Raw genomic sequence first — 13,476 nt, 5'->3', positions numbered from 1 at the left:
ACATGTCTGACGTATAAATTGTTATTTTCCGGCCTCAGATAGGCATGGCTTCTACGTAAGCCTACTTACGATTGCTTAACATAACATTAAATTGTCCCGACACAATCAATTAATCAATAACTCTCATCATTAATCATTGACTTTACTTTATTATCATTTACTTCTTGTCATTTAATTCAAGTCATTTAATTTTATGCCTTTACTTTATGCAATTTACTTTAATGTCTCATTACTCATCATCTCAATTCATACATTATTCATATTGTCTTATTCATTTGTTGCTTCTTATATTATGTTTGATCTGCTGGACAATCTCAATTAATCAAAACATGATAAAATGAATTGACTTGATCCTTAAGATCTAAGCTTGACTTGGAGTGATGATGCCCACACTTTGAACTTTGGAATTTGGACTTTAGACTTAGGACCTTGGACCTTTGCTTGATCTGGAGTGATTTGGAACTCGGTGACCTTGACCATTTTGACCTACTGTTAAAATGTTGAACTTATGGCTTTGTCATCTTATTTATGGTTCATTTTCCTTATGCATTTGCTTATAACATTCATCTGTTTAGGTTAGTACACTTGCACACACGTGACTTTCTCTTGGGCTACCTAACAATGAGACCTAGGCTTAGTACATTTGCACCCACATGACTTTCTCTTGGAATACCTTACAATTAGATCCTAGGCTATTCTTTGTATAATCATTCATTATATGTTCTATTCATCTCATTCCCCTCTGATTTAACTTGATCAAATTCCATTTGATCAACTAGATCCTTTGACTTTTCACACTTTCCCTTTGTCTTTGTCAAGTGACCATAAGCCTATTGATCACTTGATGAGACTTGTGTATGCTACTTTGGAGCTTCATCCTCTCAACAAGTATAAGACCTCAAGAACCATTCAAGGCATCAATCATCTGCCTCATCCCCACATAGCATTTATGAGAACCTGTTTCAATAACTTGTCAGACATTGACAATGATTTCATGCCATGAGCCTTGAGTAATAGAGAAGGAATGAGAGAGAGAATTCCTATCCTCATTTTGAATATCTTGGGTACAAGGCAAATGACCCAGTTGCTCAAAGTATTCACCTATGATCATAGACTTTAGTGCAATTCAAGTCAGTTAACTGTCAAGTCTGCTCCAGCCATGTGGCTCCTCTTTTCAACTCCTTTTGGTTTAAACACCATTGAAATTTCCTTTTGGGACACACCTTTATAGGTAACCCCCTTTCCTTCTTTGGTTTTGACACCACAATTCAGATTGAGACCTTCATTATATACATTTACTTCCTTTTAGGACACACCTTTATGGTTAACCCACTTTGTTAGACTATGGCACGGATCTAGAAGGGGGGGTTGAATAGATCCCAATTAAAATTTGAGTCGGCGCTACCAATTAAAAATTGGTTTTGAAAATTTGTTTTAAGTGCGGAAGCGGCCGAGGAAAATATAGTCTAAAACGAACCGTTATTGGAAAACCGGATATGCGTCTAGCCTATGGATTAGTGACAATGTGGAATACGAATCACTACACTCGTCACACAATCAAAGATTTGTTTCACTAGCTAGGATTCCTAGTTCCAATGATTCAAAGAGCAAACCAAACTAGATACACAACTAAGATAATTTTGGTTTAGGCAAATTATCAAACACTTGGTGTGCAAAAACACTCCAAGTGATATTTATATTGAGTAAGAGATTTCAATTAGTCTAGTACAATATTTTATTGTACTTTGAATTCAAAAACAGAGTTTTAACTTCTTACTCAATTAATATCAAGGTTTGATAAAAGTGCTTATACAAAAATCACTTAATTTTTTAAGCTAAACACAACTATGCTGAAAAATAGAGAAGACAAAGATTTGATGAGGCAGTTCCCCCGTCGTCCTCGCTTCGGGGTACGTCTGCCCTCAATTCTAAAACTAGAATTGAGATGATTTAATAGATATCACCTGTTGAATTTAACCGTTTATACAAGGATTACAAAGCAAATATACAACAGAACTTTCAAGACGTTGAATGTTGCTTCCACTCCTTGTTCCTTGATTCAAGGTGAATCAAGTCCTTCGATTGTTGTTGATAGACCTCCGATTCCAGCCCCTTTGTTGAATAACCCTCAGTTCTTCAAACCCTCGGCCCGACTGATCTCAACTATGATAACATGAAATAATATCACATTTTTGGACTCGATTTAATTAAATTATATTATTATTTATTTCGATTTATTTCATATCATTCGATACTACTTGGTATTTTCCTTCTATTTATTTCAGGTAACATTATTTGAAGCATACGTGAAAAAGAAAGAAAAGGAGGTGCAAAAAGAGGATAAAAAGCAATCCACTAAAGCCCAGCCCACAACTACAAGGAGAGGCGCTGTGATGCTGTGACAATCGCCACACAAGGTGTGACGAGCGTCACGCCCCCCTGCTAAGTGTTACGAGCGTAACGCATGGTGTGACGGGCGTCACACCCCATTCCTATATTTTTGGCTTTGACGCGTAACAGAAGCACGTTCACCTTTTTCTTCGCTTGACCAGTTGACGCGTGACAAAACCTACTGAAGGACTTTGGAAGAAACGGTCACTTGATGGATGGATATAAATAGGACCAATTATGGAACCCTGCAGTCTCTCTCAATTTTTTTCCTGTTTTCGGCACCGTGCATTATTTTTACTGCTTTTTAATTTTCCAGCACTATACTTTCCTAGCAATTTTTATTTCCTTTTCTTTTCCAGTCAATTTTCAAAGCATTCGATTAATTTTCTCACAATAGTTTCTACACCGGAAACTATTGTGTAACTTTTACTGGATCTAACCTTACGTTAGATCATAGTATTTTATTCCTTCGCCTTTATTTTACTGTCTGATCGAAGATTGTGAAGAACAAATCCAACCGGCTTGTGGTGGAGTGTTCAAGCATCGAAGCTAGGAACAATCAAGATTTCTATTAATTTTACAGGTTCATCAATTTATTGTTTTAATTTATATATGCTCTGTACTGCTGTTTATCTATACTGTCTGTCTGATATGGCTGTATTTAAGTATAATTATTGTTTAGGCTTGTTTAGCATGTCCGGCTAAATAAACTTAGATATCGGTATGTAAAGTAAGCGGAATAAAGGAATCAAAACTAAGTCGGTTTAAATTTATTTAAAAATATAGTCACTCTTTTTATGGTCTCAATTTACAGAGTTAATACCAAAGTTTTTGTACGAGAGTAAAAGACGTAAAGAAGTTAAAATCAATAGAACGACGGTTTGAGCTTTTAACTGGACAGTGTAAATTGGACATTAACTTTAAATCAGGGCGAAAACAATTTTTAGAGTTAATTAAATTCTAATCATTTTCAAAAAGTATTTTTAAAGGTTAAATGTGAGGACGAGAGTTAAGCATTTAAGTTTAATCATATAATCTAAGTCAACAGAGCGAGAGTTTGAGACGAGGGTGTTTAAACGGTTAGTATTTTAATAAAAAGAGTTTCTATAGATTCTATTGTTTTCAAAAAGTGATTTTAGTCTTAACTAAATAGTGTGAGCGTACGTTAAGGTAAAATCATAGTCTATTCAACAGAGCGAGAGTTTGAGAAAAGGCTTTTAATCAATAGTGTCTAATGAAAGGACTTATTTTAAAACTAAGAAACCAACTAAGATTTGATTCCCTAATTACGACGAACTACATACCGATATCCGCGTTATTTGATATTTAATCTAGATCTTATTTTAGTTTTACTTTCCCCCCTAATCATCAAAGGATCATCCGCCTTAGCTTTACGAAGTAACCCTAGAAAAACGGTATATCGATTCATTAAGTCCCTGTGGGATCGATATCTTTTATTACTACGCGATTAGACTGTGCACTTGCAGTTAATACCCCAATAGACTCATAAAGTCGCGATCAAGTTTTTGGCGCCGTTGCCGGGGACTTTTATTTAGTCGATATCGTAACTCTTCTGTTACGCTGTAGAGACTAAGGCAATTTTTATTTTTTTCCTTGTTTTTCGTTGATTTGTATGCCACATACTCGCTCACAAGGCGAACCGTACTACTTACGAATCAACGACGTTGAACGATATCTCCGAGTCTTACGACGAATTCGAGAGTATCGTGCAGCAAACAATCTTCCTCTAATCGAAATTCCTGATCTCAAAAATCTTCTTCCTTCGCCGATACCCGAGATGGAAAAACCAGCTCGTGCCCTTCGAGATTACGCCGCTCCATCGCAAGATGAGCCGCATTCGAGTATTGCTCCACCCGCAATCGAAGCAAACAACTTCGAACTTAAACCTTCACTGTTACAAGCAGTGCAACAGAATCAATTCTCTGGAAATCCTACCGAGGATCCAAACCTTCATTTATCCGTATTTATTCAATACGCTGATACTGTTAAAGCTAATGGTGTCACTTCAGAGGCAATTCGACTTCGTCTCTTTCCTTTCTCGTTAAGGGATAAAGCTAGAAGATGGCTTCAGTCTCTTCCTTCCAACTCAGTCACCACATGGAATGAGTTGAAGAAAGTCTTTCTTGCCCGATATTTTCCTCCAAGCAAAACAGCTATGTTGAGAGCCCAGATAAATGGATTTAAACAGAAAGATAACGAGTCTCTTTTCGAAGCATGGGAAAGATACAAAGACATGATGAGACTTTGTCCACACCATGGTTTAGAGGAATGGTTAGTAATTCATACCTTCTATAATGGTCTCTTATACAACACAAGATTAACGATAGACGCCGCCGCAGGTGGTGCGCTTATGGATAAACCTTACACTGACGCTTATCAACTTATCGAAAGCATGGCCCAAAACCACTATCAGTGGGGAAGCGACAGAACAATGGTAGAAAAACCTCAAACGAAAATTGGCATGTACGAGATAAGTAGCCTTGATCATGTTAATGCAAAAGTGGATGCTCTTGCCCAGAAAATTGAAAGTTTAAATGTATCACCTCCAGCCACCGTGGTTGCCGTAACTCAAAATTGCGAAGTCTGTGGAATCCAAGGTCACACTCCTATAGATTGTCAACTCCTAACAGGAATCCAAGCAGAGCAAGTGAACTATGCTCAAGGAAATCCTTACTCGCATACCTATAACTCAAACTGGAAGAACCATCCTAATTTTTCATATAAAAGTAATAATGCTTTATACGCACCAGGACAGGCTCCCAGTCAAGCCCCAGCTATACCTCCTGGATATCAAAAGCCGACCCCATCTACACCTAACAATAATGTTCCTAGAAAATCCAACTTGGAAATCATGATGGAGAACTTCATAGCTTCTCAACAGCAAACCAATAAAGATTTCTTAAACCAGAATGTACACACTAACGAACAAATTAAACAACTAGCAAGTAAAGTAGATGCCCTGGCTACCCATAACAAAATGCTGGAAACACAAATCTCACAAGTAGCTCAACAACAAGCGCCTACTGCTGCCCCAACTGGTACATTTCCTGGACAGCCCCAACCTAACCCGAAAAGCCACGCTCATGCGATTATATTGAGAAGTGGAACAGAGGTAGAAGAACCATCTGATCCAAGAATTGAAAACCAAAACTCTAAAAAGTCAACTGAGGAAGAAAATAAACCTAAGGAAAAGAAAGAGAGTAATAAGGAAACCGTAGAAAAGAAGGAACCTTATGTACCTCCACCGCCTTATAAACCACCTATCCCTTATCCTCAGAGGCTAATTAAAACCAAAGACGCGGGCCAATTTAAAAAATTTGTTGACCTACTGAAACAACTAAACGTCACCATTCCTTTTACAGAAGCTATTACACAGATGCCCTCATATGCTAAGTTCTTAAAAGAAATCCTATCTAATAAAAGGAAACTTGAAGAGAGCGAAACCGTTACACTCACTGCTGAATGTAGCGCTATAATCCAGAATATGCCTCCTAAACTTAAAGATCCTGGTAGTTTCTCTATACTCTGTCACATAGGAAAATTTGTCATAGACAAAGCTCTATGCGATTTAGGAGCCGGTATCAGTGTTATGCCCTTGTCCATATGCAAGAAACTGAAAATGGGAGAATTAAGACCAACTAAAATGTCTGTGCAATTAGCAGATCATTCCGTTAGATATCCCGTAGGAATCCTTGAAAACGTTCCCGTGCGCATAGGTCAATTCTACATTCCCACCGACTTTATAATTATGGACATAAGAGAAGATGAAGTTACCCCCATTATACTGGGAAGACCCTTCTTAGCAACCGCCAGTGCTATCATAGATGTAAAACGAGGACGACTCACTTTCGAAGTAGGAGAAGAGAAAATTGAGTTTATTCTTTCCAAATTTTTGAAAGCACCTGCAATAGAAGACACATGTTACTTCATGGATATCATCGACGAATGCATAAAAGAAACAGAATTAGCAAATGACAAATTGTCTGACTATCGCGTAGAAGACAGACTAAACCAATGTTTAGCAATAACACCGGATACTACGCAATGCCTTAAGAAACCAACCCTCGACCTGAAAACACTTCCCAAAAATCTGAGATATGAATTCCTAGACTCAGAACTTGAACGACCAGTGATAGTTAATGCAGACCTAGGAAAACTCAAAACCGAAAAACTCCTACATATCTTAAGAAAATATCCAACCGCACTAGGATACAACATCACCGATCTTAAAGGGATAAGTCCTTCTATTTGTATGCATCGCATCATGCTAGAAGAAGACTGTAAAACTTCTAGGGAACATCAGAGGAGATTAAACCCGATCCTGAGTGAGGTAGTGAAGAAGGAGGTAACGAAGTTATTAGAGGCAGGTATCATATATCCTATATCCGATAGCAAATGGGTTAGTCCTGTACACGTAGTACCAAAGAAAGGAGGTATAACAGTGATCGAAAATGAAAAAGGAGAAACTATAACCAAACGAATTGAATCGGGATGGAGAATGTGCATTGATTATAGGAAACTAAACAAAGCAACCCGAAAAGATCATTTCCCTTTACCATTCATAGACCAAATGTTAGAACGATTAGCAAAGCATTCTCATTTTTGCTATCTGGACGGTTACTCAGGCTTCTTTCAAATACCAATTCATCCTGATGACCAAGAAAAAACAACGTTCACATGTCCTTTTGGTACCTTCGCTTATCGACGAATGTCGTTTGGCTTGTGCAATGCTCCTGCAACCTTCCAAAGGTGCATGATGACAATATTCGCCGATTTTCTCGAAAACATCATGGAAGTCTTTATGGATGACTTTTCCGTATGCGGGCAAAGTTTCGAAGAATGTCTTGAAAACCTAGAAAGAGTTCTAGAACGATGTGTAAAAGTAAACCTAGTACTTAATTGGGAAAAATGTCACTTTATGGTACAAGAAGGAATTGTTTTAGGATACATCATATCAAATAGAGGAATTGAAGTAGACAAAGCCAAAATAGAAGTAATCGAAAACCTTCAACCTCCGAAAATTATGAGAGAAGTACGAAGCTTCTTAGGACATGCCGGTTTTTATCGACGATTTATTAAAGATTTCTCTAAAATAACTAAACCTTTAACCGGATTATTAATGAAAGATGCTGAATTCATCTTCGACAACAAATGCTTAGAAGCATTTTAAACGCTTAAACAAGCATTGATCTCCGCGCCCATAATGCAGACCCCGGATTGGAATGAACCATTCGAAATAATGTGTGACGCAAGTGACTACACCGTAGGCGCTGTTTTAGGACAACGAAAGGATAAAAAACTTCACGTCATATATTATGCGAGTAGAACTCTAGATGAAGCGCAAATGAATTACGCCACGACCGAGAAAGAACTTTTAGCAGCAGTATTTGCACTAGATAAATTTCGTTCCTACTTGGTCGGAGCTAAAATAATCGTTTACACTGACCACACTGCCATTAAGTACCTCTTAACAAAAAAGGATGCTAAACCTAGACTCCTAAGGTGGATCTTGTTGTTACAAGAATTTGATTTGGAAATCAAAGATAAAAAAGGAACTGAAAACGTAGTAGCAAATCACCTTTCTAGACTTGAAAATCTGGAACCGGAAAGAACATCAATCAATGATGACTTCTCGTACGATAAACTTATAGCTAATTTGGAAGAAAATAGAGCTGATAAACAGGTAGAGACCACCTTGGCTGTATGCATTACACCATGGTACGCCGACTTTGTTAACTATTTAGCCGTCGGAATAGTTCCACTTGATTTATCGTACCAACAAAAGAAACGATTCTTCCATGACATAAAACATTATTATTGGGACGACCCTTTACTTTTCAAAAGAGGACCCGATGGTATTTTTCGTCGCTGTATACCTGAAGAAGAGGTAGAAAATATAATCCAACATTGTCATTCCGCTCCTTATGGTGGACATGCAAGTACATCCAAGACCTGCTCTAAGATCTTACAAGCCGGTCTTTATTGGCCAAACATATGGAAAGATGTACATACTGCTGTCAAGAAATGCGATAGGTGTCAACGCACAGGAAACATATCTAGACGTGACGAAATGCCACAAAAAGGCATTTTGGAAGTAGAGATTTTCGACGTGTGGGGAATAGATTTCATGGGACCTTTTCCACCTTCTTTCGGTAACAAGTACATACTCGTAGCGGTTGACTACGTATCAAAATGGATTGAAGCTATAGCTTCTCCAATAAACGACACACGAGTAGTAACTAGACTCTTTAAGAATATAATCTTTCCAAGATTTGGTGCCCCAAGAATAGTAGTCAGTGATGGTGGATCGCATTTCATATCTAGGATACTCGAAAAATTATTGTTTAAGTATGGCGTAAAACATCGAGTGGCGACACCTTACCATCCTCAAACCAGTGGACAAGTGGAAGTGTCTAACAGAGAAATTAAACAGATATTGGAAAAAATAGTCGCCACCTCAAGGAAAGACTGGTCATCAAAATTACCCGAAGCTTTATGGGCTTATCGAACCACTTACAAAACTCCCATAGGAACAACCCCATTTAAGCTTATTTATGGAAAATATTGCCACCTCCCAGTAGAATTAGAACATAAGGCCTATTGGGCTATTAAAAATTTAAATTTAAACTATAAGGCTGCCGGTGAAAAGCGAATTCTTGATATAAACGAATTAGAGGAACTTAGACAAGACGCCTACGAAAATGCCAGAATCTACAAGGAAAGAACGAAAAAATGGCATGATAAACGTATATCAAGAAAAACCTTCAAACAAGGCGATGTAGTCCTTTTATTCAACTCTAGACTTAAGTTATTCCCAGGAAAACTATGATCCAGATGGTCAGGCCCTTTCCAAATCACCAATGTCTTTCCCAGTGGAGCTGTGGAAATTAAAGGAAAATCTATTGAACCATTTATCGTAAACGGGCAGCGTCTAAAGCATTATCATTATGCTGAGAACCATGAAGACTCGCAAGTCCTGCACTTAGACGTAATGCCTCCAGAATTTATAGATTAACGTTTAATAGTTTTATGTCGAGCTTGCGACATTAAACAAAGTGCTTCGTGGGAGACAACCCAAAAAAAAAATATTATTATTTCTTCTTTGATTATTCTCTTTTTAATTTTATTTAGTTTTCATTCTCCGTATTCTTTATTTTAATTAAATTTTTCTTCTTTTCTTCTTTCGGCATTTGGCCAAATCCTGACTAAATTCTTGTTTTTCTTTTCTTTAGTTAACACTAACCTGATGGGACAAATTGAGCGTATGGGTATCAAATTCAGAGGGAAAGCTCAGAGACAAAAATTCGAAGAACTAGCAGAGAGAGAGATGCACCCAAGTTTCTATGCTGATGATTGGGCAATGACTACCCTTGGACTAAAAGAGAGTGTCCTGTATCTGCTAAGTCAAATAGGGTGGGAAACCACACCTATTCGAAGACAATTTGTTACTTACCGGAGGCTAACTCTAGAATTCCTTAGCTCCCTGATCTATCTACCAAACCATGGAAAAGGAATAAGCCGAGGTTTCATTTAGTTCAGGATGTTCAATATGGAGTATCAATTTAACATTCAAGACTTTACTAACCTTTTAGGGTTCCCTACCTCTTTTGATACATTCACCATGAGCCAAGAAGACCTTTTTGAATATAGAGAGCTTGAACATTTTTGGGGAAGCTTGACGGGTAATGACGACCCTGAGGAACATGAGTTTCTTTCTGGAAACATACATAACCCAGCTTTTCGTTATTTCCACAAGATCCTAGCACACACTCTTTTTGGGAAGAAATCAAACATCACCATAGTATCACGTGATGAACTCTTCATAATATTTTGTGCTTCTTAGAACCGTCCAGTGAATGGTGCCACCTATATGTTGGCGAGCTTCGACCGCCTTATTCAAGCTGACCGTGCACCGATCCTAATAGGAGGACTGATAACCATGATTGCTAATGCTATTGGATTGCGCCAACCCATGCTTGATTTGAACCCTTTCTGTGGCATTGAGCCTATGAATATAACTTTCCTCTTCAACACTATGTTTATAGGAAACCTTGGACCTGAAGAGTTTGAACTAATAATTAATAACCAAGCTTTCTACCTATTCACCATGCCTAGTCCAATGACTAGTGTCCATAACCGAAACAATTGGCTCTACAACCTGAATGGAATACCTTCCCCTGTTAGATCTATTGAATCCATCCAAGACTATGAGATTTATGACGACCAGATTCCTTATGCTGAGTCTGATCCACAGACACCTACAGGTTACCATGATGTTGCCTCTCCACCTCATCCTATCCCGACCGCAGAATCGGCAATACCTGATCTTAGACATCATATGCCTGGAACTGATTACAACACCGCCATTCAAGCCTTGATGTCAGAACAAGATGCCATCAGAAAAGAGTTAACTAATATGGGACATGAATTTCTGGGATACATGAGTAGTATGACAAATCAATTTCATGAGTTGCTACACCGTGTCAATTCCTTTGCCCCTCCGCCCAAAGAGATCCTGCAAGTGGCTAGAAGTTTTTAGTTAATTAATTTTAGTTTTAGGGAATCTATAGTTTCGTTTAACATTGTTTTAATCTTAGTATTTGTTTTTCCATGTTTTCTTTTACCTTCAAATGTTACATTATGTTTATTTTATGAAGCTATTGCATTATTGATTAAATTTTATTTTATTTTGATTTATGCAATATCTACAATTATCAATATCATTTACTATATGCTGCTTACATAGCCTATTAGAGAAAAAATATTTATACACTATAGTGTGTAGTAGAGTAGCATGCATGGCAGTACAAAAATATAACAATAGCAAAATATAATAAACATAAACAATAACAAAATAAAAACAATAAAATAATAATAACAAATTATGAAGCACCCACGTAAGTGACCGTTGCAAGCTGACTGGTGTGACGAGCGTCACACAATCCATCACGGTCGTCACGCAAGTGCATCTGACGTCCGTAACACCCTCCGTCACGAGCGTGACAGCTTCAGAATAGGTGAACGTTGGTGACCGTTGGGGACACGACCGTTACCCCCACCTTTTTATTTTCCCCATTCATTCACCTCTTTACTCCATCCCACTCACATTCCTCCACATTTATTTTTCTCTCACCCACTCCTCTTCCAACTTCCAAAAACTTTTCCTATAAATACCTACACTCCATTTCTCCCTAAACCACATCATTCCAACAAACCACTCTATACAAATACATTTGCATCCTCTTTCCTTCTTTCAACCCACCTATCATTATGGCGGAAAACCAACAGTTCGGAAATATTATCTTCCGATCTGAAGATGATAATTATCAACGGGAGCAGTTCGATCGGTTTCAACAACGAGGTGTCGTCTCCACCAGGTATCCTGATTTAAATTGTTTACAAGAATTAGGCTTACTTCAAGGTGTGCAATGGATGCTTCAGCTTGCTGATTTAACCTTTCTTTGCACACACAATCAACCTACCTACCCATCACTCACCTTAGAATTTTTAAGTTCCTATTCATACACCACTCCAACCGGTGAAGACGAGTACTTAACCGGTACCGCAAATTTCTGCATGTTCAACACCGAGTACTCACTATCCCAAGATCAGTTGAGTGCCATGCTACACTTCCCTGTAGGAGGCTAAGTCCACCCAAGAATCCCTCTGAACTCACAGTGGCAGATAAACGCCTTCGACCTCTTTAGAAAAATATCCGGTGTGGAAACAAACAACTGGGATGTACTACTTGCTTCACACATACATAACCCAACCATCCGATATTTTATCCGCATCCTGCAAAACACTATTTTTGGTCGACCCAACAACAACAAAGTCAACGCGAAGGAATTATTCTTCCTCCACTGCGTCTTTGAAATGGATACAAAGGTAAATGCCGCTTCTTTCTTACTTTACCATATTCGTACCCTTTGTGCTAGAGGCCGCCAACCTTTTGTGATTGGCGGATTGATAACCACCATAACACTTGGTCTGAAACTAGGGGACCGCCTTTAAAATTTGCAAACTCTGCCACCCCTATTTATGGATATAAGCTATTGTCGCTCCAGCCGCCTAATCAAAAATAGGGTAGGCTGAAGGTATTATCTTATGGTGAATAACCAAGAAGTCCCAAGCGTTGTTTTGCCCAACATTGCCCTCACAGATGTCACAAACCCCGACCGATTCATCTACGATCTGAATGCTCCCAAACCTACCGAGCCTACACAAGCAAACCCGCCCCCGGACGAGTTTGAGGAAATGGAGCAAGGTGATCACGGTCCTGAACAACAGTCAGCCCCGCTTAACCCTTCCGATAATGCAACTGGTCCATCCTCCCGACACCGTCGAAGAAGAAGGCCAGCAACTAATGATGACATCATGGATGCTATTGATGCTGTGCAGGCGCAAAATCTTGAAGTGATGCAACTGATGCGCCAGATGCAACATCAACAGGAAGCGAGGAATGCAATAACCGACCAGCGGTTCACTGACTTGCTCAACAGGTTTGATGACTTGGAAGTACGTCAACGCTCACCGGGTCCGAGAACAAGAGGACGCAGGCAGAATTGAGCATATTTATTTAATTTTCCTTTCTTTTCGCTTTTCTTTAAAACATTGGGGACAATGTTTCATTTAAGTGTGGGGGGGGGGGGAAACTTTGTTTCAGTTATGATTACTTCTCTTTCAACATTCCTCTTTCAAGTATGTTATTTCCCTTTCATTGTTATTTCCCTTTCATATATATAATATATATATATATATATATATATATATATATATATATATATATATATATATATTAATAATAATAATTTATTTTAAGTCAAGTCCCTAGTGTGAAAATTTCGTATTATCTATTCCCCTCAATTCTCTTGAGCCATAACAAAAATTTAAAATTCAACACACTCAATAAGTATAAAGGTTGCTTATTTTATCAAACTTGAGTAAAATTAAACTATCACCGCCCCAACACTCTAAAAACCTCAACATGTTAGATCAGGATAAGTCTATTATACCAATTCCTTGAACTTTTAGTCTTATAGTAACCCCGAGTAGTTTATACGA

General features: G+C 38.2%; 1 non-coding gene across 1 annotated transcript; it reads right to left on the bottom strand.

Moving 5' to 3' along the window:
- Positions 1-4,567: 4,567 nt before the first annotated feature.
- Positions 4,568-4,674, bottom strand: LOC127088449 (small nucleolar RNA R71). Its single transcript, XR_007790284.1, has one exon. It is a non-coding gene; the product is annotated as a small nucleolar RNA R71 (small nucleolar RNA).
- Between the last annotated feature and the right edge of the window lie 8,802 nt (positions 4,675-13,476).

The sequence above is a fragment of the Lathyrus oleraceus genome, chromosome 5 (assembly GCF_024323335.1).
Source record: "Lathyrus oleraceus cultivar Zhongwan6 chromosome 5, CAAS_Psat_ZW6_1.0, whole genome shotgun sequence".
Lineage (NCBI taxonomy): Eukaryota > Viridiplantae > Streptophyta > Magnoliopsida > Fabales > Fabaceae > Lathyrus > Lathyrus oleraceus.
This window is presented reverse-complemented; position numbering and strand designations above follow the sequence as displayed.